We start from the raw sequence: 27,320 nt of genomic DNA, 5'->3' as shown, positions 1-27,320 counted from the left end.
ACTCACATATAAAGATATCATTCTTAATAAAGAGTTCAGACTCACTTTGCACATGAAACCTACCTGTTGTGCGTGTCATTGGGGTCTCCAGAATTCTGACGGGGTCGCTGTGGATTGCCAAGGGTGGTCGGCTGTCCAGTAAGTTAAGGTAAGTTATTTTTTTGTCTTATCTGACAAATTGTTTCCTTGCCGTGGCTCTGATAAAGCTTTAGAACAGTTTAAATTGTATAGAAAGGAGACAGACCATGCCTACATAGACATATATAGAAAAAGGTCTTTGGCAGATCTAATTAAGTCCTTTTGGGAAAGACACTAATATAGCAATAGGTCTTTGGTAGACCTGAAAGTCCTTTTGGCAAGGACACATACAGTATCTCACAAAAATGAGTACACCCCTCCCATTTTTGTAAATATTTTATTATATCTTTTCATGTGACAACACTGAAGAAATGACACTTTGATACCATGTAAAGTAGTGAGTGTACAGCTTGCATAACAGTGTATATTTGCTCTCCCCTCAAAATAACTCAACACACAGCCATGAATGTCTAAACCGCTGGCAACAAAAGTGATTACACCCCTAAGTGAAAATGTCCAGATTGGGCCCAATTAGCCATTTTCCCTCCCCGGTGTCATGTGACTCATTAGTGTTACAAGGTCTCAGGTGTGAATGGGGAGCAGGTGTGTTAAATTTGGTGTTATCGCTCTCATTCTCTCATAATCGGTCACTGGAAGTTCAACATTGTACCTCATGGTAAAGAACTCTCTGAGGATCTAAAAAAAGGAATTGTTGCTCTACATAAAGATGGCCTAGGCTATAAGAATATTGCCAAGACCCTGAAAATGAGCTGCAGCATGGTGGCCAAGACCATACAGCGGTTTAACAGGACAGGTTCCACTCAGAACAGGCCTCGCCATGAACGACCAAAGAAGTTGAGAGCACATGCTTAGCGTCATATCCAGAGGTTGTCTTTGGGAAATAGACATACGAGTGCTGCCAGCATTGCTGCAGAGGTTGAAGGGGTGGGGGGGTCAGTGCTCATTGTACATGAGTAGCAAAGTAGCAAAGTGTAATTTCTTCAGTGTTGTCACATGAAAAGATATACTAAAATATTTACAAAAATGTGAGGGGTGTACTCACTTCTGTGAGATACTGTATATAGAAAAAGGTCTTCTGTAGACCTAACAATCCTTTGGGAAGACACAAATATTTAAACAATACTGTTTACTCCTTGTGGGAAGGAGAATAGTCTTTGAGATAAGTCAACAGCGACCCAAAACTTTTCTGCTTATTCTTTCTGTCGCTTAGACGTATAAGATTATTTGTTGTGTGGATCAGACAATTGTAAGGTAAGACAGTCGTTTCCCACTGTCAATATGGGTCAAAAATATGGTAAAGGAGTTCCCCCCTCCTCCCAACCCTGAAACATGTACAGCTTATGTAGCAAGGGTTTGTGGTATAGATTGTCAGTTCATAGTTCCCTGGGTACCAAATCTATCGGGTGGACTGACACATGTAAAGCTCCGATCCTTTCCCCTGGGATGGTGATAATGATGAGTTAAACATGGACATCATAAAAGGATTAATGTCTAGGAGATATATATAAAAAAAGGCATTTCCCTGGGGACCCACAATGGGACATGACTAATCTGAGACAGGGAGGGGAGAACTGGTTAGAGATATGCCCCGTATTGGTTCCAGGGGGATAATAATAAACAAAAGAAACCCAACAGATGTTTAAGTAAGGAGGATTATGAGAGAAAGCACAGGGAAGAGGCAGATACGCAGAGACCAGACCCAACTGCCCCCCTCCTTCCATTTAACCCTCCACCATACACAAATAAAATCTATCCCAGTCTCACAAAAGAAGATATAGATCTTACACACAAGAAGACATGCACCTAATTATTGATAGAATAACCGGACACACAACTGCATGGAACTGGGTTCATGTCCCGACCATAGCTGTAACACAAGACAGTGACATTTGTGATCCAACTGACACAGTTGATCCAGGGAAAATCCAATTTTCTCTTGGGCGATCAGGAAGGATTTTTTTCCCCTGCTGTAGCAAATTGGAGCATGCTCTTCTGGAGTTTTTTGCCTTCCTCTCAATCAACTGAGGGTATAAAATTGGGTATATTGGATTGTACAATATTTTTTATTTTATTTATTTATTGTTTTTAAGGTTGAACTGGATGGATTTGTGTCTTTTTCAACCTGACTAACTATGTAAGTATGACACCAAAGCAGTAGATTATGGGCTTAACACTGAAGATGGTAGGAAGAAAATGTGGGAAGAAATTGAGAAAGAAATGACAAGTGCTTTTAAAAATAAGTCTTCCCTCCCCACTGCTATAGCGTGCAAACAAAAATCAAGTGAATCAGTATTGGATTTTTGGAAGAGATTCATGGATACCTGGACTCAAGAGGCTGGGTTATCCTTGCAGGCAGATATGACTAGCCTGATGATTCAGAACTACATCTCTAAACTGAAACCACAGATGGGCTTAATGGTCAGGCAAATGATTTCTGAATGGCCAACAAGTACTTTGGATGTTTTTCAGAAAACTTTAACAGAAAGAGATGCTGCAGGATGTTTTGATAGAGCAAAGAGAAAAAAACAGTAAGTGCCCATTACCAGGGAGGGGCACAGCAAATCCCTCCCCATGGGAATGGTGGGCAGTGGGGAAGAGGGTTTTCTAGGGGTCCTCAGCAGTCCAGAACCAGTTGTTTGAACTGTGGACAGGAGGGCCACTGGAAAAATCAATGCCCATATGAATCATTCAATCGACAACAAAATAATCAAGCCCCTGCCCAGATACAGAACCCTCAGCAAAATCAGGGAGTGAAATACCCCATTCAATGGACCCAGCCTAAGCCACAACAGTGAAGCTGCCCAGGGGGTGGTGTTCCAGGGTTCCCCCTTGTCTCTAGCTCCTTTTATAAGGGGCCGGTGGTGACTCTGCATGTCCAAGGAAAGTTAACCCGTCCCCTCCTAGTAGTAAATATAGAATGCCGATTAGTGTTGTTGCACCACAGTTTCAGGATAATACCAAACTGCCCTGTCAATCTCTTGGGGAGAGACATACTAGGTAAGTTGGGGATTAGAATAGAGATAACCAATCAGGGAGGTGTGATTGCTCATTCTATAAAGATCCCCATATGTTAAATACTGAAGTGCAAGAGACAGACACAGGACCCTCCCTGTGATTCTGACAAAGTATGGTCAGAGAGTGCTCTAGATATAGGGCTCATCACCTGTACCCCATACAAGGCTACCCGCAAAGAATGGGCACAATACATTTATCACAAACAGTATCCATTGTCAAAAGAAAAAGAGGAAGGCATTGCCCCTACGGTAGAACACTTCTTAAAAAAAGGCATTCTAAAAGAAGTTGTATCCCCCTATAACACACCTATCAACTCAGTTAAAAAAGCCAGATGGCAGTTATGGGTTTGTTCAAGACCTTTGAGCTGTAAATAACCTGGTGGTGCCCATTGTGCCTATAGTGCCTGATGTGCCATTTACTCCTTACCTCAATACCATTATACGCAGAGTATTTTTCTGTGATTGATTTAATGAATGCATTTTTTTAGCATCCTTGTGGATAAGGAGACACAGCCAATCCTTGCTTTTTGTTTTTAAATAAAAACTGGCAGATGACCTGGTGTAGAATGCCCCAGGGTTATGTAGATAACCTTGTAGTCTACTCAGTGGTCCTCCAGGCAACCCTGCGGTCCTGGACACCCCGTCATGGTTCTGTCCTACTATGATTTGTTGTGTAGTCCAAGCCAGGTTGCATGCAAGGAGAATGGTTTATATCTGTTACATTGGTTAACAGATAATGGTTACAAGGTTTGTGTCAGGAGACTGTTGAATACCTTGGTTTTCTCCAAAAGAGAAAGAAAAATCAGTCACAGGAGAGCTGCGGCTCTCAATGGGTCTGCCCCTCCCACTCACTAAGAAGGAAATGCTATCCTTTCTTGGTATGATTAGATACTGCCGCCAATGGATACCTGATTGTTCCTACTACGATAAACTCCTGGGGCAAGCCACAGGTTCTGACATGCCAGATTGTGTGAAATGGAATGATGAAATGTACAATGCTTTTGTGTATCTTAAAAATGCATTGGTCACAGCTCCGAGACTTGGATTGCCTGGCAGGGACAATGTAAAACAATGGCGAGGGTCCTAGAGCAGAAGCATGTGGGCAAAACTCCATCCTATTGTATTTTTTCAAGGATTGTGCCTATGCCAGTGCGGGGCATGCTGGCGTGTCTCAGCGCTCTGGCATCCTGTGCAATGGTGGTGGAAATGGCTACATCATTCACTCACTCTAGGACTTGTCACCACACTACACACCACTCACAATGTAACCATTCTACTAAAGAATATCCATACCCAGCACATGTCAGCCCAAAGCTGAGCGGTTATGAAGTAATTTTACTTTCTAACCCAAAACTTAGGATAAAATACGCCTCTCCCACTTCTGTCCCAGCTCCAATTCTGAATGCCTTGTTAGGCTTGAAAGGTGAGGAAGATGAGGTGTTGCCTCAACATAAATGCATGGACCTCATCCACCAAGACACATCCCCCAGACCAGACATGTCTTTAACTGCTCTCCCTGGAGCACAGAATGTTTTTGTGGATGGATCTTGTTCAAGACTAGGGATGAGCAAAACACCCCCCGGTTTGGTTCGCACCAGAACCTGCAAATGGACCGAAAATTTGCACGAATGTTAGAACCCCATTGACGTCTATGGGACTCGAACGTTCAAAATCAAAAGTGCTCATTTTAAAGGCTAATTTGCATGGTATTGTCCTAAAAAGGGTTTGGGGACCTGGGTCCTGCCCCAGGGGACATGTATCAATGCAAAAAAAACTTTTAAAAACAGCCGTTTTTTCAGGAGCAGTGATTTTATTGATGCTTAAAGTAAAAAAAAAAAAAAGTGAAATACTCCTTTAAATATCGTACCTGGGGGGTGTCTATAGTATGCCTGTAAAGTGGCGCATGTTTCCCGTGCTTAGAACAGTCCCTGCACAAAATGTCATTTTTAAAGGAAAAAAAGTCATTTAAAACTGCTTGAGGCTTTAATGAAATGTCGGGTCCTGGCAATATGGATGAAAATTAGTGAGACAAATGGCATGGGTACCCCCCAGTCCATTACCAGGCCCTTTGGGTCTTATATGGATATTAAGGGGAACCCCGCACCCAAATTAAAAAAGGAAACAGCAGTATACAGGCTCTGTACTCTGAACAGCAGTATACAGGCGGTGCAAACAAGACAGGGACTGTAGGTTTGTTGTTAAGTAGAATCTGTTTGTAATTTTGAACGGGTACATTTTTAATGTGTTTAGCGGGTACCTGCCCAAGAACCGCTGCACCACCAAGTTAAGGACGTGAGCCAAACAGGGCACAGAGAGAAGGTTGGTGTCATTGTCGCAAACCACCATTCCTGCCTTAAGTTGGCGTGGCATCAACCACCTCTGAACCTGCCCCTGCAGAGCTGACAGAACCTCTGCCCCAGTGTGGCTCCTGTCCCCCAAGCACACCAGCTCAAGCACCGCATGGCATCTTTTGGCCTGCATACTTGCGTAGCCCCTTGAAGGGCTACGGAGCACCGCTGGTTCTGAGGACAAAGCACAGGAAGAGGCCATGGAGGAAGAAGAAGAGGAGGGGGTGGAGGAGAGAGGTGTGTCACAATCATTAGTAGTGGCATTTTGGAGGCGTGGTGGCGGAACAACCTCCAACACTACTGCACCTTGTCCTGCATCCTTCCCAGCTGCCAGCAGAGTTACCCAATGCGCGGTGAAACTTAGGTAATGTCCCTGTCCATGCTTGCTGGACCATGAGTCAGCGGTAATATGCACCTGACTGCCCTGTTCAGCGAGGCATGGACATTGCCTTCCACATGCAGGTAGAGAGCCGGAATCACCTTCCGTGAGAAAAAGTGGCGTTTGGGTACCTGCCACTGAGGAACCACACATTCCACAAACTCACGGAAGGGGGTAGAGTCTACCAAATGAAAAGGCAGCAGTTGAAGTGCTAGCAATTTTGCCAAGCTAGCATTCAACCGCTGGGCATGTGGATGGCTGGGAGCGAACTTCTTTTGACGGTGCAGCAGCTGGGGCAGGGAAATTTGCCTGGTACAATCTGACGTTGGTGTACCGAAAGCAGATTGCCCACAAGTACTTGGCTGTGACACACCTAATTCTACACCTTCATTCCTCTCAGTGCAGGTCTCAGAGAGTACTGAAGGTATAGTGGGGTTGGAGATCTCAGCTGATGAGGATCAAGGAGAGGTCCTCTTTGTTCTTTGGTGTGGGTCTTTTAGATACGCTTGCCAACGAACTGCATGGCAGGTCAACATATGTCTGGTCAAGCATGTGGTGCCCAAGCGGGAGATGTTTTGGCCACGCGAGATACGCTTGAGACATATGTTGCAAATAGCAGCGGTGCGATCTGATGCACTCGTCTCAAAAAAGGCCCACACCAAAGAACTTTTGGAATAATGCGCAGAGACAGGAGTGCCCTGCACATGCTGAGCTTTGGGGTGTTATGCAGTCAGTGTGCTGCCCTTAGGCTGGCCCCTGGAGGGCATCCTGTCTCATTGGTGATGTGCCTCCTCCTCCTCCTCTCTCCTATCAGGCACCCACATTGAGTCAGTGACCTCATCATCCCCTCCCTCCTCATCACTGGTGCAAACCTGGCAGTATGCTGCAGCAGGGGGAGCATGACTGCCAGATTGCTGTCCTTCTTGGGCACCCCCTCTATCCGTGCTCACGTTACTGCCTTCATCTAGCTCAGTATCATCATCAGAGCCTTCTAAACACTGGGCATCATCCTGGAGCATGTACCCAACACTGTGGTCAAACAGTTGGAGGGACTCCTCAGGAGGACATGGTGGGGCTAGGGAAGGAGTCACTGATGCCATTGAGCCGAGGGAAGAGGCCCTGAGCATGGGTGAGAGAGGAAGAGGAGGATGAGGACGGCTTGGTCATCCACTTGACCAAGTCTTCCGCATGTTGCGGCTCAACATTTCCATCTGCCGAAAAAAAAGGCCAAGCGTGTCCCACGGCCACGTGCTGATGAGGATGTACCGTCTCCACGACCAGCACTGTTGCCTCTAGACACAGAGCCTGCTTGCCCTCTTTCATTGGCTGTCTGCCTCTCCTTGTTGGCCTTCCAGACATACTAATGGCCTGTACACCACCAACCTTCTACAGGTAGCTTTAGCTGAACACTGTGCAGAGCTCGCACTACACTAACTTGTAGTTTTAGCTGAACACTGCGAGGAGGACGCACTACACTAACTTGTAGCTTTAGCTGAACACTGTTCAGAGGATGCACCACACTAACTTGTAGCTTTAGCTGAACACTGTGCAGAGGTCGCACTACACTAACTTGTAGTTTTAGCTGAACACTGTGAGGAGGACGCACTACACTAACTTGTAGCTTTAGCTGAACACTGTGAGGAGAACGCACTACCCTAACTTGTAGCTTTAGCTGAACACTGTGCACTACACTAACTTGTAGTTTTAGCTGAACATTGTTCAGAGGACGCACTACACTAACTTGTAGCTTTAGCTGAACACTGTGCAGAGGTCGCACTACACTAACTTGTAGTTTTAGCTGAACACTGTGAGGAGGACGCACTACCCTAACTTGTAGCTTTAGCTGAACACCGTGAGGAGGACGCACTACCCTAACTTGTAGCTTATTTATCTGCCTGTGGTAGTGATAGGATCAGGAAAACACCACCAACCTTCTACAGGTAGCTTTAGGTGAACACTGTGCAGAGCTCACAAAAAACTAACTTGTAGCTTATTTAGCTGCCTGCGGTAGTGATAGAATCAGGAAAACACCACCAACCTTCTACAGATAGCTTTAGGTGAACACTGTGCAGAGCTCACAAAAAATGAACTTGTAGCTTATTTACCTGCCTGCGGTAGTGATAGGATCAGGAAAACACCACCAACCTTCTACAGGTAGCTTTAGATGAACACTGTGCAGAGCTCGCACTACACTAATTTGCAGTTTTAGCTGAACACTGTGATGAGGACGCACTACACTAACTTGTAGCTTTAGCTGAACACTGTTCAGAGGATGCACTACACTAACTTGTAGCTTTAGCTGAATACTGTGCAGAGGTCGCACTACACTAACTTGTAGTTTTAGCTGAACACTGTGAGGAGGACCACTGCACTAACTTGTAGCTTTAGCTGAACACTATGAGGAGAATGCACTACCCTAACTTGTAGCTTTAGCTGAACACTGTGCAGAGGTCACACTAAACTAACTTGTAGCTTTAGCTGAACACTGTGAGGAGGACGCACTACACTAACTTGTAGTTTTAGCTGAACACTGTGCAGAGGTCACACTAAACTAACTTGTAGCTTTAACTGAACACTGTGAGGGGGATGCACTACACTAACTGTAAATAGTCTAGCTGCCTGACTGTGGTACTAATAGGATCAAAAGAACACCAGCAATTTTCTTCAGGTAGCTGTAAATACTGTAACAAGACAAGGCTGCCTGTCAGAAGGAAGATAACAGGAACGGATCTAGCTAAACTGAATACAGTGTATATATATATATATATATATATATATATATATATATATATATATACACTGTATATATATACAACACCTGGGATGCATATATATATACACAATACACTGTAAGTGCAGCTAACTCACTGACTGTCTTGCCTAATCTTGCTAACTCAATTTAAATGACACTGTCTCTCTCTCTCTCTAAGTACGCCAGAACACACTACACAGGGCCGCCGTGCAGGCGGCCTTATATAGTGTGTGGCGTGTTCTAATCCCCCTGAGCCATAATTGGCCAAAGCCACCCTGGCTTTGGCCAATTACAGCTCTCTCTACTGACAGCGATGTGATTGGCCAAGCATGCGGGTCATAGTGCATGCTTGGCCAATCATCAGCCAGCAATGCGATGCGATGCCGCAGTGAATTATGGGCGGTGACGCGCCACACGAATTTGGGCGAACGGTCCATATCGTTCGCAATTCGATGAACGATCGAACAGACGATGTTCGAGTCGAACATGGGTTCAACTCGAACACGAAGCTCATCCCTATTCAAGACTAAATGATAACACATACCATGCAGGGTATGCTGTTGTCCAATTGCCTGATAGAATAATGGAAGCAAACCCCGTCCCATTCCAATCAGCACAAGCTGCAGAACTTATAGACCTTACTAGAGCTTGTCAGCTTTTTGAAGGACAGGATGTAAACATTTACACTGACTCCAAGTACACATTCAGTGTTGCGCATGATTTTAGAGTTATATAGAAAAGAAGGGGCTAAACAGCAGCAGATTGTAGATCCAATCACATATTCCACTCTTGTCACAAGCCATACAACTACCAAAATCCATTGCTATATTGCACTGTAAGGCACATACAGGTCAGCAAGATGCCAAGGGAAATGCTTTAGCTGACAACGCAGCAAGAGAGGCAGCATCCACACCGTCAGCAGACATCCAAATGCCATTGCTCTCATCTGAAATCCCACTCCTAGATCAAACATTGCATGATCTCCAATCATATGCTACAGACAAAGACATCCAACAATGGAATGCAGTAAGTGTGGAGAAAAGCTCAGAATCTGAGCTTGTCTGCCATGAGGGGAGATCATGTATTCCTGTAGCAAGTGCTCCTTTATTAATTGTACAATACCATGGTGTAGGACACAGAGGCTGGCAGGTCACATGTGAATTATTAGACAATGATTTTTACATCCCTGGTCTTCCCTCCTTAGTTAAGGCATATGTTTCCAGATGCATCACATGCATCCAGAATAATCCCAGGAACCCTCACAAGGCAAAACATGAACACCTAATCTATCCATCCACACCATTCACTCATTTACAAATTGATTTCACACACATGCCTAAGTTAGGTAAGAGACAAGAATACCTACTTGTAATAGTGGACATGTTCTGAAGATGGATAGAAATGTTTGTCACAACAAATTCTTACACAGAAATCATTCTGATCAACTCAGACAATGGCCCTGCATTTGTGACCAAAGTCTGCCAAGATCTAGTAAAAAACGTTCAAAATTTACTGGAAGTTTCACATACTTTATCACCCTCAAAGTTCAGGTATAGTGGGAAGGATGAACAGAACCATTAAGGATAAGATCAGGAAGGCCATTGGAGGCACGTATACCAATTGGAAGAAGGTCCTCCCAGCAGTTCTAGCTGAGGTAAGAATGACACCCTCTAAGAAAACAGGATACTCTCCTTTTGAAGTCCTAATGGGTAGGCCATTCCCCACCCCATGAGTCAGACAGCCACTTATGTTAGAAAGAGGGGACTTTAATCTCATTCAGGAAGAATATGTAAGAAAAATTTGGATAAAATTGAAAGAAATGTTGCTTGCACCTCTCCTTTTTCTTCACAGGAACCTATATACCCTTTCCAGGTGGGTGACACCGTGGTGGTCCAGCAATTGAACCGCACCAAGAAGCAGGCGTATCCCTTTGAACACCCAACCACAGTGATCGCAGTTACCTGCACAGCTATTCTGGTAGGACAACAGACCTGGATTCATGCCAGTCGTGTGAAGAAGGTGAACCAAACACCTAAGAGGACGATTAAAGACAAAGGAGGTGAAGTAAGCAGTGAAAATCCTTGAAGACTGAGTGAAGCAGGTGGTCAAGACTCTAAAAAAGATGACCTCGCTTATTTCACCACAGACTTCTGGGAAGAAATAAATAAATAAAAATCCCGCTCTCGGACAAAACAACTCACTAAACGAAAAGCAGCAACAATAAACAATCTAATACCTAATGGTACTATTATAAATACTTGTGTATAAGAAAAGTTGTGCTAAATTATGTATTTCTCTGTGCAAGAGGTAACATAAATAAATGACATGCAAAGATCGGGAACAAACCCAGATCGGGAGAGCACCCTGAGCTCAATCAAGTGATAAGCACATAAATAAATAGTGAAATCAATAATATAGCAGCAATTGAAATCGATAATGTATACATCAATGAATGAATGAATTAGTGTCCATGTAAGAAAGAAGTGCAATAGGCAGTGTCTTTCCTTAATTGTGATAGATAAACGTAAAAATGTGGGTATTATGATCCACAGTAGGTATCAGGGTCCGGATGATCAGCCTTGCTTTTTAGTGCCGAAAATGAGAGACAACTTTGGTGTAAAGCTCTGTATGTGATAACCCTTACCGGAGCAGGTGGACCCCCTAGAGAGTGGGGTCATACGAGCAGGCAAATTAAGCCCTCTGCGGGGACACTTGGATCCTCCAATATCTCTGGTCCTTTGGTTGCCTTGAATGGTCAGCAAAGATTTTGCCGGATAGCAATGATTGCTCATCAGCTGGATATCCCCAATCTGAAAAGAAAAGCACACTCGGGCTCCAAAATTTAAGCTGCAGTTTGTCTCTGAGCGGTGGTCAGCTCTCTGGCAGCCATTCTTGGATCACATTCACACCTGATTTGTAGCTCAGCTGAACGATCCTCACAGGCGATGTTGGGCTTGGACTGCAACTTCTGGTCACATGACAGCCCGAGTGTGCCTTTCTTTTCAGATTGGGGATATCCAGCTGATGAGCATTCATTGCAATCTGGCAAAATCTTTGCTGATCATTCAAGGCATCCATTTTGTAATCTACCCTCCATTTCAAAAGCTTGTTTTTAAAGAATGTACATGCCTTATCTTACACTTCTTTCTCATTAGCGTTTTAGACCTTTTTGGTTGAGTCAACTTTTTAATTAGAACTTTCACTATATGACTTTCACTGTATGACAATTGTGTTTGGGCCGATTTGCGATAGTTTATGTTCTTGCAGATAAACTATCTTTGTAAATTCCTTTCAGCTGCCTAAAATTAATGATGAAAAAATCTCTCTGTAGAAGCCTTGTTAACCCATAGAAACATAGGAGTGAGTTTGACCCTCCCCTCTGTGTTGTAACTCACATATAGAGATATCATTCTTAATAAAGAGTTCAGACTCACTTTGCACATAAAAGCTGCCTGTTGTGTGTGTCATTGGGGACTCCAGAATTCTGACAGGGTCGCTGTGGATTACCAAGGGTGGACGGCTGTCCGGTAATCTATGCTATCAGTCACTTTAAGACTGTATTCAAACTTTACCACCAAAAACCCTAGCACTTCATGAATTCAATATCTTAAACACTCTCAGTAACTCTTAAAGTATTTATAGTTTCACCAAAATCGCATTACCAAATTTTAATTTAAGTAAAACCATTAAGGAGGGAAAATACATTTCATAATAACACTAGACATCATATTCTGATTACACCTTTACCATGATCACAGATGGCCGGGTGAGAATTAGAGCAGTTACCTCCCATATTTGGAGCCAAGCAATCACGAGTTGGTAAACATGAGGAGAGGGAGGTAACCATCCAACAATTTTCACCATAAAAAAAGAGACACACACATGATTCAAGATACTGACGACCACAAATCCACACTCTGACATACACTCTCTGGATGAACACAAGCTTGGTAATAAGTGACCACTCCCCATCTCGTTGGACGTTGCTCTTAGGACAAATTGAATATACAACCTTTCCTTTAAACAGTGGTGAGATACTGACCATATAAATGTTGATCACATTTTTGTTCCCAAAATGATAGGAATCATATTTTACTATTTATATTTTAATCTTATGAAGTGCTGTGTGAAGGGTAGTTTAGTATTTAATAATTGTCTCACATTATTTGTCTTGCCATGTGCTGAAGCCGTCAGTGGGTGAAATCAAGATCAACCTGTATTGCAACTTATTTGGCTATTGTGGTCCCAGGGAAATTATTTATTGCCAAATCCAACCTGGCAGCCCTGTAAAATTAAGACTTCTTTCAAATTGATCAAATCTGTTGGCTCCGGAAGACATATTTTGACTTCCTTCCGGCTGGAGAAAGTCAGAAAATTGTCTTCCGAGCGGCAAGAGATATTGTGTTTTTGAATTTAAGGAGCGGTTAACCACAACCTTTTTAACATAGTCGACTGGGGCTACCCTAGGGTTATATGTCAAATATTAAGGAAAATAGTTTTATTGTTGCGTTAATGTCTTTGGCTGGCTGGAGGCACTGCGATTCATTATACATAGATTCAAACATTACCCTTTTATTTATCACGTACCATTCATCAAAACACTTTATTTATTTATTTAAAATTCCCCATACTTATTATCATTAAATTTACATACCACACTCACAACATAAAATTGGAGGCACCGCTGAGATAATGTTAGTATTTTGAAAGGATTAATTATAGTTATTGTGGTGACATAAATAATGTTTTACATAAAATTAGTATTTATTAATTAAAAAAAAAAAAAAAATTATATATATCTATATATATATCTATATATATATATATATAGATATATATATAGATAGATAGATAGATAGATAGATAGATAGATAGATAGATAGATAGATAGATAGATAGATAGATAGATATGTATATATATATATATATATATATATATATATATATATATATATATATAGCCAAAAAAAATGTCTGGTCAAAGTGGATCTTCTGCTGCTAGTGATTGTCAAGAGTCAGCCCCTAGTGGTGGTATTAATACTCAATCAAAATTGGTACAAGTGCAGGACATGTTGAAAATTGTTTCCAAAATTGAAATGGTGGCTCATGCCAAAAAAAGATTGGCTATTGAAGCTGATGTAGAAGCATACATTAAAGACCTTAAAAGCTGTGCCAGTCATTTAGTAAAAGACATGTGGAACGTGAAAGGTGAAATCTATGAACTCACAGACAGCTTCTCTAAGATAAAGAAGCACATAAAAAGGCATGATTACTTACTTTTAGAACTATAGCCTGTCCTGCTGTATCTTTGCAATGAGTTTAAACTTCAAAATACCCAACAGGGGAAGGATATCTTAGGGTCCCAGTCCCTTTTTAAAAGAAAGGCAATGTGAGCTCACTAGAAAAATAAAGGAGGCCACTGATTAGGCAGATCGTTTTCTTAAGTTTGACAATGCAAGATAAACTAGAATTGTTGCAAAAGAACAGCAAAATAAACCAGGATACAAATCACTGATTAAATAAAAAGTGTAAACAATTAATAGAGGATCTGGAGAGTTATAGGCAAGGAAAAGGGTTCCCTGACGAAACTTGCCGAGTAATAGGCAGTGGAAAATTAGAAGGAGAAATAAATCAATTTAGATCTGGACAGGAATTCCTAATTAAGCAATTAGAATTGAAAAAGCATTGAAGTTCATGCCCCAGGGTAATGCTCAGATGCCTAACCCTGAAAGTCTGACAATAATCCAATATCTGACTCTCAATATGAAGTTTGGGAGTTAGACAACAGAGAGGAATCAGAAAAAGAATCTATATCCTACCCCAAGCCATCTGTAGAGCACAGTGGGGGTAAAAATTGAACCACCACATAAAGGTAGGTCTATTCAGTTTTTTTTAGGTTCAGAGAAAAAGACAGTCACCCCTAAATAGGAGGCTTCAAAAATAATACAATTTTTAAATAGTGCTGTCCCGGTCTTTAAGAAGAGGGGATCCATGTACAGTATATTATTGACCACATTGAAACCTATGAAAATACCCTATCAGTTTTGGTCCTAGGTGATGCCCAGTCTAGGATTCATTTCTTGCTGTGGATATTTGAAACCAAACACCATAGATTTGCGAATCTTTAAAAGGTATGTACGGTACTTCATGGCAAGAAATTAAACACCACTGTCATCTAGAATTTGGCCCATACAAAAATGTTACTGCGCCTAGAGCAGCTATACACAACCTAAGATTGTACCAGTCATCAAAGCTCCATTGAATTTCTGGCTGTGCTCAAAAGTGCTTACCACTTCGCAGAAAAGGAGCCAGATTACAATCACCCTGAGTTTAAATCCATATTCTTTGAGGCACTACCTACATAAAAATGAGTTTAGCGAAAGACTACAAAGGGAGGTGTTCACTGGTAAAAGAGAGCAAAAATGTATACTCTATCCAAAAGACCAGTGAAAACAAAGGAAGGCCTGAACCTATAATTATATTTGTGGCTGAAACTCATATATCTCCTCAATCATTCCATTTTGAAGCCAAGTGTAAAGTTTGGGGGCTTGTAGCTCCACAAAGCCGTTAAACTTTAAACAAAAAGGCTTTTATTTTTAGCAAGCAAATCAAAATAAGGCTTGTTGTGGAAATTTTATGAAGATGTATTTTAATATGAATTGTCATAGTGTCTCCCAGTGTTAGTTCTCCTGCAACCTGCTCTGAAGAGCTGACTGGGGCAGACTGATGCTGGTTGAGATCCGTTAGGTAATGGAAAACTTCCTGGGGTTGGAGAGAGGTGTTTGCAGAGTGAGGATATGTCTGCCGGCAAAAAGGCCCCTGTGCTATGCACAGATGTTACCTGATCAACATATTTGAGGTGCCATGACATACATCTGCACTCATATCCTCGTTTGGTCATATCCTTGTTTGGTCATGTTCTGTGTTGTCCCATCCTGTGTTGTCACATCCTGTGGAGGAAGCGATTAGCTGTTGGGCCAGGGCTTCCTGTTTGTGATTTCCATTTGTTTATATAAATAAAGGTGGCTCCCAGGGAGTAAGGAGGGCAGTTGATTTGAGTGATGGAGCTAAAGACATCAGAGAGGTGACTATGTCTCTTTACTGGGGAAGAGGGGAGACATGGGTTATTTAAAGATGCATTATACCATTATGCTGAAAGGGCGCTTATTAGAGCAATAGTATAATATAGTAGAATACCATGACAGTTTTTGGCGGGCCATGGTAGGAGTGAACAGAACCTCCTTCACAATCGGATCATTAGGCTGTCTGATGTGTTATGTAGGTTCTGCTTTGCAAAAGAACACATTTTTCGTCTTTTGGTATAATGCTGTAATTTTTATTGCATGTTTGTTATGTGTAAGTAACTGTATGTTGTGTAATAAGTATATGAGAAATAGAAATGTATGAATTGTGATTATTACCTATGTATGGGACAAGTAGATTGCATGACTTGTGTAGATTGTTGTCCTGGACAGGGAAAAAGTTTGTTCAGAACAGCAACTTAAAAGAGGTCTCCTTTCATCAGATCTCCGGTGGATGTACACGGTTCATATGAAGTGAATACTCTGCTGATGTGTACCCACTATCCTGGAGGTGAGCACTTTGGAGCATTGCTCGGACATCTGTGAGGGGGGTATCCTTTTCCAGTGTTGGTGTCACTATGCCTTTTTAACCATCTTAATACAGGGCATTTTAACCCCCTTCCTGCCCAAGCAATTTTTCAGCTTTCAGCGCTGTCACATTTTGAATGACAATTGCGCGGTCATGCAACAGTGTACCCAAATGAAATTTTTATTATTTTTTCCCCACAAATAGAACATTATTTTGGTGGTATTTGATCACATCTGCGGTTTTTTTTTTTTTGCACTATAAACAAAAGAAGAGGGACAAGTTTGAAAAAAAAAACACAGTATTTTTTACTTTTTGTTATAATAAATATCCATTTTTTTTTTCCTTGTCAAAAGAAGTTTATTGAGTATACAATGTTATAAAGATACATAAAGTAAGTTTACAAGGATCTATAAAGTAAGCTCATTGTTTTACAGTAGGGTTTATATAGGTAAATATCATGAAATTTCAAATATTAAACATTGGGTTCACATAAACCTAAATTAAAGATATATATAATTTCCTTAGTTACTTTTGTAGGTATTTAAATGATTTATACCTACTATACATATTGTTTACAAGTAGAGTGTATATAGGTCAAATAAATTCTGATAATGAGCTTTAATCGTAAGGTGGAGAAAAGGAAAGAGAAAGAAGAAAAAGGGTTGAAAGGCAGAGGTATGGTCCACAAGGTTGTCCCGTTCGTCAGTTTATTATTCTTTTTAGTTCTCTTTGAAGCCTTAGAATGGGTGTCTCTGTAAGTCATTTAATCTGTTACCATGGCAACAGGACAGAGTCATTGAAGTTTGACAGGAACTGTTGTTTTATCCAAGGATGCCAAAGTTTTTCAAATTTTGGAATTTGATTTTGATCGATGGCTACCATCTTAGCATGGGACATTGTATTATTCATTCTGTGAATTGTTTCTGCTAGTACCAATGTAGGAGATTTCCATGCCTTGGCCACTGTTTGTTTTGCAGCCGTTATTAGTTGGATCATAAGTTTGAATTGAGAGAGTGTTAACCATTCCGGTTTTAGATTAAGTAAAGTTAAATATGGATCTGGTTGTATTATTTTTTTAAATATTTTAGATGCAATCAGGAAGACTTCCTTCCAGAAGGTTTGGATTACTGGGCATGTCCACCATATGTGTAAATATGTGCCTATTTCTGGGCATCCTCGAAAACAAAGAGCTGAGGTATTAGGTGAATATTTTGCCACTCTAGCGGGTACAAGGTACCAGTGAGTTAGGACTTTATAATTTGTCTCCAGTGCTAAGATGTTGGGTGAAGATGACTTAGATGTGAGCCATATGTTAGACCAGTCCGTGTCTTCTAAAGTTCGTCCCAGGTCCTCCTCCCACCTCTGAACATAAGAGGGTCTATTAAGATTTGCTACTCCATATAATTGATTATAAAGTGATGAAATTGTACCTTTAGCAAATGGATCTTTTGTACAGATTGATTCAAAAATGGATAATTGGGATAATGGTGTATCCCCCTTTAGGAATGGTGTATAGAAATTTTTGATTTGGAGATATCTAAATATCTCAGAGTTTGGTAGATCATATTTTTCTCTAAGCGATGGGAATGAAAGGAATGATTTAGATGCTATGAAGTCATTTAGTGTCTGAATGCCTGATGTTGTCCAAGCTTTAAAAGAATTTGGGTAGATCCATGCCGGATAAAAGGCCGGATTTCTGATAAAAGAAAGGAGAGGATTGTGTGGAGATTGTAACTGATATTTGGTTTTTAGTTTATCCCAGAGAGATAAGAAGTGTTTAGTTATGGGATTATGAATTTTAAAGCGGTCTTTAGGATCAAGCCATAATAAATTTGATATTAATAGAGGGTCATTTTCTGAAGCCTCTATAAATACCCATAATGGGATTTCCTGTTTTGCATGGTATTTGGACAGACTGGCCAAATGTGCTGCTCTGTAGTAGTTAGTAAAATTAGGGTATCCCAGGCCTCCTTTATTTTTGGGAAGATGTAGTGTGTGTATAGGTATACGTGGTTTAGAAGAGCCCCATATAAACGAAGTTGCTCTTTTTTGTACTATTCTCAAAAAATAGGAAGGAATTGGAATAGGGAGGACTCTGAATAGATAAAGCAATTTGGGTAGAATAGTCATTTTGATTGCATTAATCTTCCCTATCCAGGATAAAGGAAGTTGCGACCATTGTTTTATTAGATTTGTGATCTGTCTTAATACAGGAGGATAATTGGTTGAGAATAAGTCAGAATGAGATGCTGTTAAATGAATTCCAAGATATGGGATTGATTTTTCTGCCCATGTGAATGGGAGTGCAGCCCTAGCCGGGATCAATTCCATGTTTGTGAGTGAAATATTAAGCACTAGGCATTTCTTAGGATTAATCATAAGGCCGGATAGGGCTGCAAACCCATCAAGAGCTGGTATTAAGTTAGGACCAGAGACCTGTGGTGATGATAGAAAAAGTAATATATCGTCTGCAAATATACATAATTTGTGTGTAATACCTCCTACTTCAATGCCAGTTATAGTTTGGTTTGTTCTGATGTATTGGGCCATGGGTTCGAGTATAAGGGCAAATAATAAGGGAGATAATGGGCAACCCTGTCGGGTACCTCTTTCGATATTAAAGGCTTCAGATTTGTATCCAGCATATTTTATATAGGCTTTGTGTTTATTATATAATGCTTTGATCCATGTTAAAAAGTGGGGTCCAAAACCCCATTTTTGTAATGAATATTGCATATATTGCCAGGATACTGTGTCAAATGCCCTCTTAATATCGAGAGATAGAAAACATAAAGGGATTTTCCGTTTTTTAGCAATATGTGCCAATAACACTGCCCTGCGTATATTATCGCCTGCCTGTCTATTTGGCTTGAAGCCTACTTGATCTCTATGTATTAATTTTCCTATAATGCTATTGAGGCGTTTTGCTATTATTTTTGCTAATAATTTAATATCGAGGTTTAACAGAGAGATAGGCCGATAATTCACACAGGAAGTATCATCAGAAAGGGGTTTTGGGATCATACAAACAATTGCCATTAGTGTTTCTTGCCGAAAAGAATGTCCATCTAGAAGTTTGTTAAAAGTTTCAGTGAGAATGGGAGAGAGTATTTCTGAGAATGTTTTATAGTATAAAGCCGAGTAGCCGTCTGAGCCTGGTCTTTTGTTAAGTTTTAGGTCTTTTATGACGTTAGCAACTTCATCTATAGTTATAGGCTCATCCAAACTGCTTTTTTGATTCTGAGATAACTCAGGTAAGGTTATTTTTGAGAAGAAGGATTCAGCCTCTGTAGGATTAAATTCATTGTTTGTCTTGTATAAAGTTGCGAGATGTGAGTGAAATTTATGGACTGTTTTAACTGGATTACAAGTGTAAACATTTTTTGATAATTTCAAACGTATTGGTTTGAAAGATTTGTTAGTTGAATTTAATGCCCGAGCCAAATAAGTACCTGGTTTGTTTGTATTCATGTAGAAATTGTGTTTGGAGCGTTTGAGGGATTTATCAACTGACTCAGTGAGAAATAGATCGTATTCCAATCTAGATTTTTCCAGATGAGATTTTGTACTCTGAGATGGATTATCTTGGAATGATATGTAGGCTGCATTAAAATTGAGTTCTAGTTTTTTTGCTAGATTTTTGCGTTCCCGTTTAAATAGTGCCATTTGTCTTTGTATTGTACCACGCAAGACAAGCTTATGAGCTTCCCACAGTGTTATTGGGGAGATGTCTGTTGTATTATTAATTGATATGTATTCCTTTAAAGCTTGTTCAATGGCCATCTGATGTAGTGGGTGTTTGAGCATTATGTCCGGTAAGTACCACGTTGGGTCATGCGCTTTTGGTATGGCTGAGGCTATAGTAGTGTATACTGCATTATGGTCAGACCACGGAATCGGAATTATATCTGATGCAATAATTTCTGGTATCATTCCTATTGTTAGAAAAATATGATCTATTCTGGTGAAGGTTTGATGAGGGTGCGAGAAATAAGTGAATTTCTTTTTCATTGGGTTACTTTCTCTCCATGAATCTACCAGATTGTATTTGGAAAGAAGTTGAGAAAAAGGTAATCTAGAGGTTATTTTGGATGGTGTAAAAGGTGATTTATCTAGAAATGGGAGGAGGACCTGGTTCGAATCCCCACACATTATCACTGTTCCTATTTTGTGTGTATTACTCACTTGTAATATATGTGAGAGGAATGGTGTAGGTTCTTTGTTAGGAGTGTAGTAGGAAATCACAGTGATTGCTGTATCCATTATATAACCCATGAGTATCAGGTATCTACCTTCTAGGTCTTTAATTTCTGATGATAAGGTGAATGGTGTGGATCGGTGAAATGCAATTAGAGTTCCCCTTTGCTTGGTACAGGCAGAAGCCATGTAAATTTGTTGATAAAAAGGAGAAATATATTTTGGAGTAGAATCTTTGGTGAAGTGTGTTTCTTGGAGGCATACTATGTGAGCCTTCTTGTTATGGAAAGTACGGAAGGCTTTGGTCCTTTTTTGAGGGACATTTATTCCCTGAACATTCAGGGAAAGTATATTCAGTGGTGCCATGGCAATAGATCAAATAGTTTTGACTTACTTTTTGTTATGCAGAGCTGACTGCGCAGATCAACTTGTGTGGACTGAAGAGATGAATAGATAGAAAAGAAACCAGTGAATTCTGGAGTAAAGAGTAAACAAAAAACATATGAGATTAGATGATACATTGTATAAATTATTTTTTGCAAGTAATCACAATTTACCCGTGAAAGAGAATAAATATCTCTCTCAGGGGAATAAGTGCCTTCGTCACACTCCCACATAATATGGTTGGGAGAATGAGGAGGGCTAATGGGGGTACACGGATCTTCCGCTTACAGGAGAGAAGTGCTATGTCAAAAGACATCAAAATGATGTTTCATTAATTGGAGTGCAGAATATAGTTTTTGTTGAAATTATTTATTCCAGGGTGGTTGTATATGGTTAGTCTTGCCCTAGGCTAAATAATTCAGTTAGAAAGGTACTGTTAATAACTTTGGTATTGATGAAGATAGTTTGAATTATTTTGGGATTTTAACCCTTTTAGAGTAAACAATTACATATTTTATTCATACGTAACTGTTTAGATATGTTAACTCATAAAATTGAGGTTGTATTGCTTCAGATTAGAATAAACAAAAACATAATTCTAGGAACTAGTTAGGTAATAATATATTTGTTTTAAGAAAAGAAAGAAAAAGCTTCCATTACTTCTGGATTATTGAACATATTTGTCCTAAAAAGTAATAAATCTATTGTTATTACCTGATAATGTATAACTGAACAAGAATTTCCTTATTTCACTTATATATTCTAAGGCTATATGAATCAGAAGTAATAAGAAATATAACTGGAATGTAACATGATCCCACACAGTGTGTGACTATCAGAATGCAGTTACATTCAGTTATAAATATAGGTTTTTTTATAGAGAACCATCTCTTAGTATAATAAATGAAGAGATATCAGGAATTAGGATGTCAGTCCATTGAATCTTCTTGGTCCATGGATGATGTGGCATAACGGCCTCTTTTGTGAGAATGATGATTCCCATTTTGTTCTGAAATTTTCTGGGTGCTGCCTGAAGGTGAAGATGATGCCATTCTTCTGCGTGTGGGAGTGTTGCTGCTTGTGGGTTCTGTCAGATTTAATTTTAAAAGGGTTTGTTGTAGTTCATCTGCTGATCTGCTTCTGTAAATTGTACCTTGGTAGTTAAATCTGACTGAAAAGGGGAAGCCCCATTGATACATAATGTTGTGGCGTTGCAGTTCCATTAGTTGGGGTTTCATGGATCGTCTTTTAGTAATAGTAAGTTGGGACAGGTCAGCAAAAATTTGATAATTGTGTCCTTGAAAATTAAGTTCCTTTTTTTTTTCTTGCAGCAATTAGTATTTGTTCTTTCGTTCTGTAATAATGAAATTTTGTGATTATATCACGTGGGGGTCCATCTTTCTTTTTGGCTGTGAGGGCTCTGTGTACTCTGTCCAGTTCTAAACGTTCAATAGGGATATCTGGCTTTAGTTCTTGTAATAGAGCAGTAATAGTAGATTGCAGGTCTGTCACAGTTTCAGGTATTCCCCTTATGCGTAAGTTTGAACGTCTGGCTCTATTTTCGTAATCTTCGAGCTTAGTTTGAAGTATTAAATTCCCTTTTTTTAATTGTTCCAATTCTGTTATATTTTCTTGGGTTGTAATTTCAATTTCATCCATTTTTATTTCTAAGGCTGCGGTGCGGTTTCCCAGCTCTCTTATTTCTTTGGTTAGGCTTTTTGTTATTTGGTCTGAGGTTTGTTTTAAAGCCTTATGAAGCATCTTTTCAAATTGTAATAATATTACTGGGGATACTGAGGAGGCTTGTGGAGAAGTTTGTGAGAGGATTTGTTCTGTATCTGACTCAAATGAAGAGTCTTGCTGTGACATTTTCTGTCTGTGAGAGCGCCCTGATGCTGTATCTTGTGAGGTGACTGGAGCTGCTTCAGCTGCAGTGAGTGCCTGTGAGCTCTTTGTGAGGTGATTTTTATTTCTGCCACGGTTTCCTCCCAGTACCATATTTCCTGCCCAAACTTTGACAGTTTGTTCCCTGGGGCAAAAAGGTTCAAATGGATACCTTTTGAGCCTGCAGGCTCCGCTTTGTCCTTCTCTTCTCTCCTCAGCGGTGTGGAGCTCTAACAATGCATGTCTGCTCTGCTAGGCTCCGCCTCCTGCCCCATCCATTTTTTTTTTAAACAAATTTTTATCTCAGTTTAGGTCGATACTTATTCTTCTACATATTTTTGGTAAAAAAAAATCGCAATAAGCGTATATTGATTGGTTTTATAGCATTATTATTATTATTTTTTTTTTTACTAGTCATGGCGGCGATATGCGATTTTTATTGTGACTGCGATATTGCGGCAGACACATTGGACACTTTTGAAACATTTTTGGGACCATTCACATTTATACAGCGATCCGTGCTATAAAAATGCACTGATTACTGTATAAATGTGACTGGCAGGGAAGGGGTTAACACTAGGAGGTGATCGAGGGGTTAACTGTGTTCCTAGGGAATGTTTCTAACTGAAGGGGGAGGGGACTCACAAGGGGAGGAGACCGATCTGTGTTGCTCTGTACTGAGAACACAGATCGGTCTCCTCTTCTCTCTGACAGGACGTGGATCTGTGTGTTTACACACACAGATCCACGTCCTGCCATGTTACCGGGCAATCGCGTGTGCCCGGCGGACATCGCAGCCACCGGGCACGTGCATCGGGTGCCCAGTGACACGGCGGGTGCGTGATTGCCGTCAGCGGTGAACGCGCCCCCTGGTGGGTAGGGAAGGCGAGAGCGTCATATGACGCCCTCCCAGAACGAAAGCCGCGCCGCCTGGCCGTCATATGACAGCTGGCGGGCAGCAATCAGTTAAAAGGGATTTCCGCGGTCTCCTTTCATCAGATCTCTAGTGGATGTACACAGTTCATATGAAGTGAATACTCTGCTGATGTGTACCCACTATCCTGGAGGTGAGCACTTTGGAGCATTGCTTGGACATCTGTGAGGGGGATATCCTTTTCCATGACGGCTGAGGTTCGCCTGTTGGAGGAAGCACCCAGGGATTCCAGTGTTGGTGTCAATATGCCTTTTTAAAAAGGCTTTCCGGTAAGCCTTTAATCTTCTCAAGGTGACAGGCGTTATATTGCGGTGGAAGTCACATATATACATCTGCAGTGAAGTCACTATTTCACCACTTCACATTGTTTAACAATATATGGACACTAGGGTTTATGAAAATCATATTTTATCTTTATTTTATTATAATTCCATATCAATTTATATTTTGTGATCACATATTTATACTTATTAATTTTAATATTTGCATCCTTTTTAAATATTTATATCTAAGTTTGTCATGGTATATTTATCCAGCGCTGCACTTTTTTCCCCTAATGCAAGAGGTTCATGTGTGCTGGTGAAACTCGTCCAAGCATCTTATGTTGCGGCCGATCGTGAGGATCTGATGGCGCGAGAGAAGGTAAGAATGACAGGGACAGCTAGAAGGGAATTGTTCACCAACCCGACCAGGTCTGGGCATGGTTTCCTGCTTGTACACTTTGGGGGCTTGAGCTTATGAAACAATTGAACAATTTCTCATCCATTGAGGATGAGATGTTTCATGTAACTATTGAAGCTATAAGGAGGTTCTCACAGTCCAAGGGGGGTTTCTGGGAATTCATAGTAAAGATTGTTATACCTGAATCAGGGATACTAGTGATAAAATTCAGGCCCATATGGATAAGGTTTAGATCCCTGCAAGGCAAAGCCAGAGCTACAACTAATGAAGATTGAAGTCCTTTTAAGGGTTTGGGAATCTTTGGGGATTTAATTTTTTGTTTTGCAGCGGATCATAGTTGAAGGAAGCAGGGGTATATATACTCATGTTATTTTTGTTTCTATTCATCTATATGCCATGATGAGGTGCTACTGTTGCTTGATTGGATGAGTGAACAGAGCCCGAGCAGATGATGATGCCCTGAAGCCCAACCCAAGTACAAGACACAGAGGATCCCAGACCGACTGACCTTCATGTCCATGGATTATGTAAGATGCATTATACCATTATGCTGAAAGGGCGCTTATTAGTGCAAGAGAATAGTGGAATATCCACAACAGGCTTCCAGCAGCACACAAGCACAAAAATACAAAATAAAGTCGGCTTATCTTCAGCACAAAGTAAAAGTAAAAAGACACATACAGTTCATGGATGGGTCTTTGCCCCAAGGGTTTAAAAGTCCTTGTTGAATCTTTTTAGCATACCCCAGCAGACTCACAGCTCTTCAAGACAGGTGTATTCACCAACTCCTCCTCAGCACCCCTCCTACCACTACTTTCTGCCTTGAAGAGCTGCTTCCTGTGTGTGCTGGAATCCCTGTAGTCAGGAGTGGAGGCTCATTCCCACCCGAATATCACTTCAGAGCCTCTGAAATTCTGGGTCCCAAATATCTCTTTATTAACACAGAGAGAACTGCGAGTTAGTCCTCTCCTGATTAAAGCTATTCCCGTAAATTCCTCACCCCTCCTGGGTGACCCCCTGAATACTACCACAATTCCCTTAAAGGGACCATAACCCAAAAATCGGTGCTATATATAGCACCTGTCTAGGACCCAACCTTGGCTTCCTGTACACAAGAAAAAGACATACACTGATACAGTCAGAGGAGATATGCCACATTGTTTCCCCAGCGGGAGACCAGATACCCCACCAATCAGAAGGGGGGAGCAGAGACCACCCTTTAGAGGGGGAACACAAAGACCACCTCAGGAGTATCCTCCAAGGCAACCGGACCCAAGGTTTAGGAGAAACTATAGGGAGTATCCAAGAAGGGCTGGATTTAACCCTGAGGGTGGAAACCCTCACTATAACTGGTATAATTGGCCCTGGGGACCTACACAGGTAAATAGGGAGCCACCACTTGTTAGGACACCCCAAAATCTTAAAGAAGATAAGGAGCAACTAAGGCCCAGACCACCACTCCGTAATCAAGACAGTAATTCTGATGGGGATATGTCTGATCAGACTGAGCCAGAAGTCCCCAGAAATTACCGGAACCGGGCCCAACAACCTAATTCTGATAAGCCTGTAAGCAACGCAGAGACCAAAATAAATCAAATTATGGATTGTTTACATGGTTTCATTGCTGCACAGAACTTAAATAACACTTATTTAGGGGCAAATCCTTTGGCCAGCCAAGGTCCACAGAGCCTTTGAAGCGCCCATGTTAAAATAAATCAGAGGAATGCACTGTATAAAGATATAGGAGACAGAGGTTCTAACACCATATTTTTCCCCAGGTCACAATAGTGAGGATCCTGAAATCCCTACCGGGGGATCATGCTTGTTAGATATTAATTATTCTCCTAATTTTCAGTGGTCACTTCATTCCTCTGACATAAGCAGGTCGCTCCAAACAACCCAATTCCAATGAAGTCACCGAAGACTGTAATTCCAGAGGAAGCCCAAATCCTAAAGGCACTAATGATGTCAGGAGGCCTAAATGGTCCGATATTCTAGTAAAAGATGAGGAGTAGGGATGAACCGAACACCCCCCGGTTTGATTTGCAGCAGAACATGAGAAGAGGCAAAAAATTTGTTAGAACACGCGAACACCTTTAAAGTCTATGGGACACGAACATGAAAAATCAAAAGTGCTAATTTTAAGGCTTAATGTGCAAGTTATTTTCATAAAAAGTGTTTGGGGACCTGGGTCCTGCCCCAGGGGACATGGATCAATGCAAACAAAAGTTTTAAAAAGAGCTCTTTTTTCGGGACCAGTGATTTTAATAATGCTTAACCAGTTGCCGACCACCGCACGTGGATGTACGTTGGCAGAATGGCACGGGCAGGCATATGGGCGTACCTGTATGTCCCTGCCTCCCAGCGGGCGGGGAGCCTGATTGGGCCCCCCCGGTGCCTGCGGCAGTTGGAATCATTCCAGAAGTGATCCGTGATGAGGGGGAGGCCACCGATTCATGGCCAGCCCCTCGCGATCGTTCCTGACGAATGAGAAGCTTCATCTGCTTCTGTAATGTAAACAGAAGCAGAGGAAGTGATGTCATCTCTCCTCGTGTCGGTCTTTTCGGTCCAGCGCGCAAGGAGAGAAGACATCAAGTAAGTGTACCAACACTACACGAACAGTAGAACACAGAGGCACACAAATCACCCCCCCCTGCACCCCCTGTCACAGTGACACCAATAGCAGTTTTTATTTTTTTACTGATCACTGCATTGGTGTCATTTGTGACTGTTATAAGTGTTAGGTCAGTTAGTGGTAGGCCCCTTTAGGTCTAGGGTACCCCCTTAACCCCCCTAATAAAGGTTTAACCCTTTGATCACCCCCTATCGCCAGTGCCACTAAGTGATCTTTTTTCTGATCGCCGTATTAGTGTCAGAGGTGACGCTAGTTAGCCAGGTAAATATTTAGGTTCACCGTCAGCTTTTTATAGCGTCAGGTACCCCCATATACTACCTAATAAAGGTTTTAACCCCTTGATTGCCCCCTAGTTAACTCCTTCACCAGTGATCACCTTATAACTGTTACGGGTGACACTGG

The sequence above is a fragment of the Aquarana catesbeiana genome, linkage group LG01 (genome assembly GCF_042186555.1).
Source record: "Aquarana catesbeiana isolate 2022-GZ linkage group LG01, ASM4218655v1, whole genome shotgun sequence".
In the NCBI taxonomy this organism is placed as follows: domain Eukaryota; kingdom Metazoa; phylum Chordata; class Amphibia; order Anura; family Ranidae; genus Aquarana; species Aquarana catesbeiana.
Note: the sequence above shows the minus strand (reverse complement) of the source record.